The sequence below is a fragment of the Ambystoma mexicanum genome, chromosome 11 (assembly GCF_040938575.1).
Source record: "Ambystoma mexicanum isolate Mex_15411 chromosome 11, UKY_AmexF1_1, whole genome shotgun sequence".
NCBI classification, from domain to species: domain Eukaryota; kingdom Metazoa; phylum Chordata; class Amphibia; order Caudata; family Ambystomatidae; genus Ambystoma; species Ambystoma mexicanum.
In genome coordinates this window covers 819,737,315-819,749,875 of record NC_090934.1, presented here as the reverse complement: position 1 = coordinate 819,749,875, position 12,561 = coordinate 819,737,315, and the positions used below count along the sequence as shown (strand labels likewise).

Below are 12,561 nucleotides of genomic sequence, written 5' to 3'. Positions count from 1 at the left end.
GGACTCCTACGGACCTCCAGAGTTTCCTCTGGCTTTGCCCTACCCAGGCATAGTTCTCCATCTTTCGGGTCCTATCACACACGGTCATGCTCCCACCTCCCCGACAGAGCGGGTGGGATGGACCAGTGGTGCGCCCGCCGCGACCGGATCCCACCTCAGCCGGCGCGCACCGGCCTTCACATTCATTGCGCCACAGGGTTTTGTTCGGCCCTCCAACTCGTGCACGACTCCTTGGTCTGTTTTTCAAGACGGTTCAGGTGGGTAACTGACATCACCGCAGACCACTGGCACCCTTTGTGGGCCTACCCACCCGGCGGCCCGACACAGTCGAGGCGCACAGAGGACGGTCCACGCCAGTCAAGAGTCGAGCAGGGGGCATAGTCCCCAGTCGCCACCCGAGAGGGGACAGGACAGTTGCTGGAGAAGGGCGCAGCGGCAGTCAATCTCCCTCAGCCCCACAAACATGGGAAACTGCTGACAGGTGGCTCTAACACTCTCTGCTGGAGCAGAGAGCCACCTGCTCCCGGGGCCTTTCTAGCCGACATGGAGCCGGTTGGTTACGGTGCACCGTCATGGAGGAAATGCGCCCTGTGGGGTCCGGGTGCGCCCAAGTGGCAGCCCCATGAGGGGAATTTGCCGTTGCGGGCGACCGACACACCCACCGTTTTGAATCCTCCGGGCAGACTGCACGGACCCCACCCGTCTACCACTCGACGGTTTCACACCCTCTTGAACTCTCTCTTCAAAGTTCTTTTCAACTTTCCCTTATGGTACTTGTTGGCTATTGGTCTCGCGCCCGTATTTAGCCTTAGAGAGAGAGTTCCCCACCATTCCCAAGCAACCCAACTCTGAGAGGATCCAATCCCGGCACGCTGGGGCTGCTACCGGCCTAACACCGTCCGCGGGGTGAGCCTCGATCAGAAGGACTTGGGCCAACTGATCGATGCTGGGAAGTTGGTCTTCTGTATGCCACAGGATTCGGCACTGGGGTCTTCCCTCATCACACGCCGCTACTGAGGGAATCCTGGTTAGTTTATTTTCCTCCACTTAGTAATATGTTTAAATTCAGCGGGTCGTCACGTCTGATCCGAGGTCATAGTCGGGGAGCAGAATGCGCCAGAGTGTGCGCTGTCCCGATCTGCAGCCGAAGCCCACCTGGGAGCGAGCAGCCATGGGACACTACCGACAGCCCCACGCGGCACGGCCAGGTGCCCTGGTGTAGTGTGTAGGTGCAGCAGGTTTTTTAAGGCTCACCGCCACTGCGGCGCACAGCCCTCCCGAAACCCACACAAGGCAGGGAAACGGGGGAGGCTGGAATGCACCGGCAATGAGCCTGCGTGCCATGTCCAGGGATCCTGCAACAGTGCTGATCGCGGTCTGACTTTAGGGGGCGGGCGAAGGGAACGGGGTCCATGTGACAGCCCCAGCCACACCCCGGGGAGGAGATCGACATTCAAGCGACCCTCAGACAGGAGAAGCCCCAGGAGGAACCCAGGGTTGCAAGGTGCGTTCAAAGTGTTTATGTTCAATGTGCCCTGCAATTCACACTAATTCTCGCTGCTAGCTGCGTTCTTCATCGACGTGCAAGCCCAGTGATCCAGCGCCAAGAGTCACAAGAAACTTTTTTTTTTGCTCCAGATGTCGGCACCGGTGCCGGAGAGGCAGCGCCACCTGTCCTGCCCGTGGTGAGACAGCCCAGCTGCCCCATCTAGCTTCCCCACTTGGGAGTTGGCCAAGACCATTGTGGTTTTAAAATAAAATAAAAACAAAAACTAAAAAATCCAGGGCTCTGTGTTAGGGAGAATTCTCTCTTTAGGCTGAATTTCCTAACCTAGTGAGTCCCCCAGCAGCTTTGCTGGATTTCTGGAGTTTGTTTTTTCCTCCTGCCAAGAGTGAGACTCTTTTTCTCCCACTCTTGGACATGATTTATGGTATTCCTTTGATTGGTAATGTGTTTTATGGGCTATGGGGTCCTTTACTCCATAGGGTCTCATGTGTTTTTCCTATGTGTGTTACACAGTACCCTCCGTGCAGTAACACAAGGGTGTCATAGTGACACCCCACCATAGACTCCATACCCTGGGACTGACTACTGTCTCCCAGGGCATGTAAAGTCACCATTGGCTTTACTAGTCCCAAATTATTAACAGAAACCAGTACAAACCATCATATTGTTGACGTACTGGTCGGGGCAATTTGATTGCCCCGGGGTCTGTTAGTCGAGGGGGCACGTCTCCGTCCCCCCTGATCGAGTTTTGGCTGGTGGCAGTGGAAACTACTTTTTATATTCGACCGCAAATATTTTCCTATGGGATTTTCCCATTGTTCGAGGCTACCAACTTTAATTATTTAATTCTCATAGCCTCGAACATACCGCCGGTTTATTTAATTAATATTAATTCTCTGGTTGGTATTTTTTGCCAAGACTCGATTCTAAAATGGCGTTTGTGTTCTCTTCTGTGACTCCAACCCAAGTCGAGCCCTTTGTTCCACTTTTTGGCGGGCTTCTCCACAGAAGCCTCCAAAAGTGGTGCCACTCTGTCTGGGTACCACAGAGAGTGTGGGAGGGGGGTTTAGGCACCCTGGACTGAGTTACCTTGGTTACTCAAGTCGCACTCTTGTGTGATTGGCCCAAGTGGCCGGCTCACCACTTAGCATGTTTGAGTGACAGCTAGGCTGAGTGAATGGGGGTTTTCTGCATAAAAGCAGGGCTTTGGGTACTGGAACTTCAGAAGTCACCACAGGACCTGAGAATCCGAAGAGGGAGAAGCTGAGCCGACCTACCACGACGACACCATCGGTGGAGCCCTGCAGAACCGACTCACCACTTCCCGACGACAGAGAAGATCTCCCGGCTGGAGAGGCTTCTTCCCCTGACTGGTGGGCACAACCAGTTTACCTTTCTTTCTTTGCACCTCAGCCCGGTTTGTGGTCGAACTGCCCTTGCCAAGCACCCCGGCGGCTGGATAGCCACTCACCACTGAACCGCGAATCACCAGATCGCTCCTTGTACCTGAGAAACTCTGAGGCTGGTTTCTTCCCTGGCAGTGCAACGGACTCCTGTCTTCCTCCACAACGAGATCCTCTCTTCCCCCGGATGAAGCACCGACTTGCATCCGCTGCCAGGGACAACTGCCCCCGCTGGAGCGTTCTCACCACTTTAAGGTACCTTGTCCGCCAGGCCTCCCTTTCTAAAGATTGCAACAAGGTAATAATAACTCCTTAACCTTCTGGACTGGGCTGGCCGCCTTGACCCTCTAACTGGTCCCTTTCTCTGATCCAACTCCTTTTTGAACCATTACAAGACTTTTGCGCACTGCAACCGTGTGACCTTGGACACTTTTCGTTTTGATCCTCTTAAAGCGGATCCGGCCTACTGACTCTGAATTCACGGTTTTACTTTGCCTTCCTATCTTGTTATGTTCTTGTAAAAGTGTTGGGATCTGTTTCAATTTGTTCTCTGCTTTTCTCTCCCTTTTTAAAAACAAACTATTAGAGTGCCATCTACGTTAAGCGCTCACCGCTGTCTGAAAATAAGTGGGGCTTTACTTAAGACTTGTCTAATATTCTTTTAAGGGAGTGTATATCTTTTAGTGACCGTGCTTTTTGAATTGCTTACTATTAGTGCCTGTGTGTTTTTCTAGATGTGGTTTTAAATAAATAATTATCTCTCTTTTACACCAAGCCCTGGTCAGTGTTTACTTGTTCAATTGTGTGCTCTTGACCTATTGTGAATACTCTGTATACTGCCTAACTCTTCTTGAGGGAAGTCTGACTGCTCAGTGACAGCTACCAAGTGAATCTGTGTGGTACAGACTGCTACCACGTGGGTTTACTGCCAAACATCTGTAGTCCTAAATCGTTTGCAGTGGTCCCAGAGGGTCACAGGTGAGGGAGACACGCCGCTCTGCCACCGGCCCGATCCACTCAGCCTTCCCTGACCCGCCTCTTCTCCCCTTTTGGGGCGGGATGCAGAGGCAGGCCAGATACAGCACGGGTGGGGGGGTGTTGAGTCAGGTGGGACGGCTAGTCTTCAAACCCCAGCCTAGCCACATGGGGCTGAGCTACTGGGCAAGAGGGAAGGTCACCCGCTGCGCCGGCGGACCTGGCCATTGCTCGCCTACAGATGTGGGTGGCCGGAACCGCAACGTCCGCCCATCGAGTAAGCCCGGCTGCACCATGGTTCACCCGGTGTGCCGGGCCCCTGTTCACCTGGGGAGTCATCCCTCGGGAACAGCCAGGTTTCCCTCTGCTCCTGGCTGCCCCCACTCCGGACTTCCCTGCCGACCGGGGTGTGCCCACCAACACCCGCCCGCGGGTCAGAGGAGGAGCGGGCCTCCCCGCCGGAGTAGCGTCTCAGAGGCCGGCTCAGTGAGGTGAGGGTTGCTCAGGCCTCCCTCTCCGATGTGTGGTTTGAGGACATCCCTGCCAGGTTAACCCAACCTCGCCCGGCATCCCCGTCATCTGCTGGTTTTCACGGTGGAAGGGAATCCCGCTCCCCGGCGCCTGCCCGCTCCGCTGGCCAGACCATAGCACGAGGGGCGCTGCAGGTTGTTGGTGTGCGTGTCTGGGACACAACTGATGTCGGGCCCACGGCTCTCCCCCCGGCTGCTCTGCCGTTAAGGATCCTTCCACAGGTTCACCTACGGAAACCTTGTTACGACTTTTACTTTCTCTGGATAGTCAAGTCTGATTGTCGTCTTGCAGCTCCGGCAGGGCCGCTGCCGACCCCAGCGGGGCCGATCCGAGGACCTCATTAAACTATCCAATCGGTGGTAGCGACGGTCGGTGTGTACAAAGGGCAGGGCCATAACACATGCTTATGACCCGCACTTATTGGGAATTATTCCTCATTCATGGGAAATAATTGCAATTCCAAATCCCTATCACGAACGGGGTTCAGCGGGTTACCCGCACCTGTCGGTATTTGTATTTTATTAGAGCCGATATAGTGTTTTTATCCAAATTTTTAAACAACATATGAGAAAAGTAGGGAGGTTCAAATATCAGTTCTGAAAGAAAACAATCATGGACAGTGAAGAAGATAATTTTTCAAGGAGACTCGAAAAAGAGTGATGGAACGAAGAGATAGGGGAAGAGTGTTCCAATGAAGAGGAGCAAGAAGCTGAAAAGAACAAAAGCGAGACTGAGTGCAGGGTGGACGAGGAACAGTCAACTTAAAAAGACAAGAGGAACAAAGAGGTTGAGAAGGAGTATAAAAGGACAGGAGAGCACCAAGATAGTCTGGAGCTAACCCATAGAGGGATTTAAAGACTAAGCAGAGAAAATGGAATTTAAGTTGAGAGTGAAAAGGTAGCCATCCAAGAGATGCAAGTGATGCTGAAATAGAATCACGATAGGAGAGAAGGCAGAGTAAACTAACAGAAGAGTGGTATACAGATTTCAAAGGAACCAGGCGGGATGAAGAGGGACCAAAGAGCGTAACAGAACAATATCGAGAAAAAAAATTAGAGAAGAAATAAGCAGTTTAGTTGCATGGAAGGTAAGAAAAGAGCGAACTTTGCGAATATTATACAGATGAAAACGGCAAGACTGGGGTGTGAGAGAGATATGATGGGTAAAAGAAAGATTCAAATTCAAATAAAGACCAAGATCTCGCGCAGTAGGAAGAGTAGACACACGCCGATACATTCAGTGTAGCGTGTGAGCAGCCCCGGAGATCTAAGGACATCACAGACCTGTTATTGCTCGATCTTGTGTGGCTGAATGCCACTTGTGCCTCCAAGAAGTTGAACGCTACCTGCCCCTCCATGAAGTTGAACGCTGACCACTGGGGGTCCCGTAACTAGTTAGCATGGAGAAGTCTTGTTTGTTATTGGAATTAACCAGACAAATCGCTCCACCAACTAAGAAGAACGGCCACACCCCACAGAATCGAGAAAAAGCTATCAATCTGTCAACCCTTTCTGAGTCCAGGCGAGGTTTCCTGTGTTGAGTCAAATTAAGCCGCAGTCTCCACTCCAGGTGCTGCCCTTCCATCAATTCCTTTAAGTTTCACATTTGCAACCACACCCCCCCCCCAAACCCAAAGACTTTGGTTTCACGGAAGCTGCTCGGTGGGTCATGGCAATAACACTGCCAGATTGCTAGTCGGCATTGTTTATGGTCGGAACTATGACGGTATCGGATGGTCTTTGAACCTCCGACTTTTGTTCTTGATAATGAAAACTTTCTTGGCAAATGCTTTTGCTTTGGTTCGTCTGTCGCCGGTGCAAGAATTTCACCTCTTACGGCAGAATACGAATGCCCCTGGCCGTCGCTCTTAATCATGGCCCCAGTTCCGAAAAGCAACAAAATAGAACCAGAGTCCTATTCCATTATTCCTAGCTTAAGTATTCGGGCGACCGGCCTGCTTTGACCACTAAGTAAACACTTCGGACCACCAGGACACTCAGTCAAGAGTCTCAAGGGGGCGCCGAGAGGCAGGGGCTGGGACAGGCGTTAGCTCACCTCCAACTACAAGCTTTTTAACTGCAGCAACTTTGTGATATATGCTATTGGAGCTAGAATGACCGCGGCTGCTAGCACCAGACTTGCCCTCCAATGGATCCTTTTTAAAGGATTTAAAGTGTACTCATTCCAATTACAGGGCCTCAAAAGAGTCCTGTATTGTTATTTTTTGTCACTACATCCCTGAGTCGGGAGTGGGTAATTTGGCGTCTGCTGCCTTCCTTGGATGTGGTAGCTGTTCCTCCCGCGTTTGCTGATCAGCACACCTGCAACCTTGTGCGGCTGTCTGTGACCATCTTCGTGTTTAGTCCATTGTTAATCTTTATACAAAGTTGCCAGCTGTCTCTAAGCTCATTAGTCCTTTGATTCCCTCCCCACGAAATCCTCCAGCTTTATACCACCCTCAGAGGGACTATTGGGTAGCAGCCTCACAGGAAGGAGCTCCCCCACGGGGGAGAAGTGACAACACCTAGTACTTGGTTCACAGAGTTCTCTCTCCTATGCCAGCAATGAGAGTGCAAAATTAAGTGCAATTCATTCCTACGTATCAGAAACCTGAGCCTTACACATTATGCCGGCAGGCACGCATGCTGAGGGATGGCAGGCCACCGCATGGGGCTTAGACCTAGCATCAAAAGTGCAGAGAAAGGAATAGTTTTGTTTGAGGGCCATTCATGAGTGGAGTAGAAGGGGGAGAAGCTAAACTATTTTTGGTTCCCCACACCCAGGAGCCCTGATCCGGCCATCTAGACCCACAGCACCATACCTCCAGACTCGTCCTCTATCGAACCCATGCACCATCCTTCCCTTCAGACCCACATGCAACCAATCTTTCTAGGCTCACATGCCATTCACACTGATGCCCCTATTGCTCCCTCCAGATCGACATGCCCCATCCCTCCATTCACACCTAGATGCCCCACGCTTCCCTCCAGACAAATGCACAGGTGCTCCAGCTCTCCCTCCAGACCCCAGCCCTCCCTCCACACGCAGATGATGCCAGCCCTACATGCCCAATCCCTCTATTCACACCCAGATGCTGCCTCATTTCCTCCAGACCTACATACCGCCATGCTTCCATTAACACAGATACCCTCCTCCCTCGATTCACATGCAAATGCCTCATCCCTCGCTCCAGATCCACATGCACCATGCCTCCAGATATTCATGCCCCCATCCCTCGATTCAGGTGTACCAATCCCTCTCTCCAGACCTACATGTCCCATCCCCTCCATTCATGCAGATGTCCCCAGCCCTATATGCTCTTATTTACACCCATATTCCCAACTCCACATTCACACACAGAGGCCCCATCCGCATTGACATGCATGCTGCAACTTCCCCACCTGGTTCATCCATGCCCAGATGCCCCATTGCTTCATTCAAACCTAGATACCCATCCCTCCTTTCCCTTTAAACACATGCTACACATTCACATGCTACTAATCATCTCACCAGGCCCAAGTGCCAAATCCGTCCCTCCAATCCCAGCCGCATCCATCCCTCCCTCCCTCCGGACTTGCATGCCCCATCCCACAATGCACCCACTCACAAGCAGATTGCATGCATATGCCCTATTTTTCCTTCCAAACACACGTTCCAGATTCAAATGCCACCTGCCTCCGGACCCACATACTACCATCCCTCCCTCAAAACCGACACAAAGACACCAACACCCGTCCATCCGCAACTACACCAAGATGCTCCTTCCCGCTCTCCAGAGCCACACCCATATGCTTCACCTCTACGTCGAGACTCACATACAGATGGCGCCATCCGCCCCATCTCTAGACTCATACCTGTATTACCCCATCCCTTCAACATCCACATGCTCCCACCCCTCCCATAGATCAACATTCTTCTCTCCAGGCTTACGTACCCCATCCGTCCATTCAGGCCAAGATGCCCACTTCCTTCCCACCAGAATGGTCCAGCCCTCACTTAGACCCACATGCTCCATCATTCCCCCATTATATGCCCTGACCCTCCATTCCAGATCCATGATGCTTCCCTCCGATCCAGACTCCACCAAGATGCCCCATTCCTTCCTACAGACACATACCATGATGCTGTTAAAGATGGCGTCACTAGGGCGCAGCGTACCTGTTCGTCCGGAAGTCGGCTTAGTAGACGATGCCAGAATGCCAGAAGTTCTGTGGTGATGTGAGAGTGACACAAGGAACCAGCCCAACTCCCGTCCAAATGGATACTGGACTGGAGGTGAACCAGCTCCCGATGCCACAGGTTAGCTCACCCCTGATTAATGTGGCATCAGGACAGTGCAAGCACTGACAGGGGGAGCCTGATAGTCTTTGGCTAGAAGTTCTCTGCAGACAACTGGAGCAAGAAGAGTGCAAGTCGAATCCAGGAGCAGGAATCCAGGAGGCAGCAGAATGCAAGGGAACCAAGGAGGACCAAGAATCCAGAGGAAGAACAGAGAACAACTGAGAAGGGGGGAACCACCCCAGCAGGAAGGGAGCAAGGAGAAGGGAACCAGGGAGACCCCCTACCCGGGCAAGGAAGGGCAGGTCTATACAGAAGGGACTGGAAAGACCAGGCAGGACAGAGCGGAACTCAGGTCAAGGCAGGAGCAAAACAACGATCCGGTCAGACCACGTTGAGACGCGGTTTGATCAAACCGCCGGGCTCCTTAAGTAGGGCCTCCCACACCCGGGAGGCTTGGAACGCAAGCCGTGCTGTTTCCCAGATGCTGGGAGGCCCAAAGCGAGGCTTGGGCCGCAAACCGGCCGGGAGCCGAGAGCATCGTGTACCGCGCATGCGCGGAAAGCGGGAAGGGGTTGGCCGCGCATGCACGGAACGGCACGCCCCGGGAACCCGGAAGAGCACGGGAACCGGAGCGGCCGACCGCGTACGTGCGAGACCACGCGTCCCGAAGATCCAGGAGCAACCGGTACCCAGGACCGCCCCGTACCCCCCAGGCGAAAGCGGGGGTAAACCCTCCAAGGCGTGGCACGCCGCATCAGGTAAGTGGGCTGGAACAAGCCCGGGTTGGGCGGCGTGACAGATGCCCCATCCTCCCTCCACACAGCAAGATGCACCCATCCCTCACCCCTGTCCAATGAGCCCCATCCCTCCCTCTCAGATCCACACCAATATGCCCCATCCCTCCCTCTCAGACCCACACCAACATGCCCCATCCCTCCCTCTCAGACCCACACCAACATGCCCCATCCCTCCCTCTCAGACCCACACAAACATTCCCCGTCCCTTCATTCCAGATGCCACCAACCCCCCCTCGAGACGCATACCATGAAGCCCCATCCTCCCTCCACACAGGAAGATGCCCCTATCCTGCCCTCCAGACTCAAAGCAAAATAGCCATATTCACACACCAAGATGCCCTATCCCACCCTTCAGATCCAGATACATTTGCCCCATCCCTCCCTCCAGACCAATGTGCCTCATCCTTTCCATACCCACAGGAAGATTCCCCGATCCCTCTGTCCAGACCCACACCAAGATGCCCCATTCCACTCTCCCGATGCACACAGATGTCCCCATCCAACCCACACCAAGATGCACCATCCCACCCTCCCAACCAACACCTAGATGACCAATGCCCCTTCCAGAAGAGATGCCCCATTCCTGTTCCAGGTCGACACCAATGTGCTCCCATCCATTGCAGACCCCACCAAGATACCACTAACAGTCCCTCCACACAGCAATATGTGCCCCATCCCTCCCGCAGACCCACACCAATGTGCCCCTATTCCTCCCCCAGACCACACCAATGTGCTGCCATCCCTCCCATCAAACCCACAGCAATGTGCCCCCATCCTCTCTCTCCAGCCCCACACCAAAATACTCCATCACACCCTCCAGATGCACAGGGATGGCCCCATCCCACCCGCATGCCCAATCCCACCCTCCGGACCAACAGATGCCCCATACCTGTTCCAGACCGACACAAATGTGCCACCATCCATTGCAGACCCCAAGATACCAGTCTCTCCACACAGAAAGATGTCCCCATCCTGCCCTGCAGACCAACACCAATATGCCCCATCCCAGACCAATATGCCCCTTCCCTCCCCAGACCAATGTGCCCATCTCTCCCATCAAACCCACACCAATGTGCCACCCCCTCCCTCCAGACCCACACCAAGATGCGCCCCATCCTGTGCCCCAATACTTCCCCCAGACGCACACCAATGTGCCCCCAGCCCTCCCCCCAGACCCACACCAATGTGCCCCATCCCTCCAGACACACAGCAGCGTGCCCCTATCCAACCATTCATACCCCCAAGATGCTCAATCCCCCGTCTAGACAGATACCATAATGCCCCATCCTCCCTCCACATAGCAAGATGCCCAATCCCCCTTGCAGACCCACACCAAGAAGCCCATGTGCCTCACCCGAAACACACGCAGATAGCCCCAGCTAACCCCCCCCCCCCTCGACCCTCTAAAACATGGGTGCACAACATACGGCCCGTGGGCCAGTCGCGGCCCGCCATGCTGTGTTGTCCAGCCCCCGAGGCACAAAGACTTTCCTAATGGAGTGCGGCCCGCAAGCAGCATCGGCCGCCCTCCATTAGGAAAGTCTTTGAAACTCTTCTCTTCCGGGCAGGACAAAACACTGGCCCTCATTGGCTCAGCACACATGCACCACGTAGTTCCTACGAGCCACGTAGTGAGTGTGTGCTGCACCAATGGAGTGCCAGCCCTACAGCTGGCGTGGTCAATAAGGCTCGATGCCGGAAGGCATTTCAGCCTAGCCACGCCAGCCGTAGTACCACTCTAGTTACCTCGCCAGCATTCCAGCTAGCCTGCCTTCCAGCACGTCCGGTAAGTGGTCTGTTTGTTTGTGTTGGTTGTCGGGTCTGTTCTGCTGTATGGTTGTGTGGTGTTTGTTGAGATGCGGGGGTGGGGTGGCGGGTCTGCTTGAATGTTTGTTTTTGTATATTTGTGCGGTGTATGTTGAGATGCGGGGGAGGGGGGTGTCGGGTCTGCATGAATGTTGGTTTTTGAGTGTAAGTGCGGTGTATGTTGAGATGCAGGGTCTGTATGGGTGCATGCTTAAGAGTTTGTATGCTGAGTTGGGGTTTGGGTCTGAATGGGTGCATGCTTGAGAGTTTGTATGCTGAGTTTGGGGTGGGGGCTTTGGGTCTGTATGGGTGCATGCTTGAGAGTTTGTATGCTGAGTTGGGGGTGGCTTTGGGTCTGTATTGGTGCATGCTTGAGAGTTTGTATGCTGAGGTGGGGGTTCAGGTATGTATGGGTGCATGCTTGAGTGTGTGTACTGAGTTGGGGGTGGGGGTTTGAGTCTGTATGGGTGCATGCTTGAGAGGTTGTGCGCTGAGCTAGGGGCGGGGGGTTCGGGTCTGTATGGGTGCATGCTTGAGAGTTTGTATGCCGAGTTGGGGGCTTTAAGTCTGTATGGGTGCATGTTTGAGAGTTTGTGTGCCGAGTTGGGGGGTACGGGTCTGTATGGTTGCATGCTTGTGAGTTTGTGTGCTGAGTTGGGGGGTGGGGGTACAGGTCTGTATATCTTACTATGAATATCAGCTACACTATATTTTGAGGTCATAAGAAGGGCTCCTGATTGCGGTAAAGACTTGTATACCCTTAAAAAGGAATCTATTATCAAAGCTAATCAGTATGACTGGCTGACCTGATCAACATTTAGCAGAGCTGAAAACTTATAAAAGATTTATTAGACTTGAACTTAAGTTCCTTATATTTGCTACAATTACCCTCCCCTAAGTTCAGAAGAAGTTTTATGCTACCTAGAAAGGGGTAACTTCCCACTTTGAAAGTATGGGGGCAATGGCAAAATGGGAATTCTGCAAATAAATGCTGTCGATTCAGCAAATGTCAGGATGCCATTAAAACGAATCGACATGTCTTAACTTCTTGTAGATCGATCTATATATATCAATGTTACATTTCTAGAGAAATATGTACATAGCCATGAATATATAACAACCGAGGCCCTCTGGCTTTGGTGTCTCTCGTTCAAATATGTGACTGACTCGTCATTGTTACACTTGGATGCAAGATAGAAGAAAAACTAAATAATATTGCCCACATACCTGTGATGGGTTAAATGTAGTAATTAGTTTAACA

At 52.8% G+C, this 12,561-nt stretch overlaps 1 non-coding gene and 1 pseudogene across 1 annotated transcript; both read right to left on the bottom strand.

Moving 5' to 3' along the window:
- Positions 1 to 1,096, bottom strand: part of LOC138505208 (28S ribosomal RNA) — a 3,621-nt pseudogene extending 2,525 nt beyond the window's left edge.
- Positions 1,097 to 1,458: 362 nt separating this feature from the next.
- LOC138505251 (5.8S ribosomal RNA) lies at positions 1,459 to 1,612 on the bottom strand. Its single transcript, XR_011280078.1, has one exon. It is a non-coding gene; the product is annotated as a 5.8S ribosomal RNA (ribosomal RNA).
- Between the last annotated feature and the right edge of the window lie 10,949 nt (positions 1,613 to 12,561).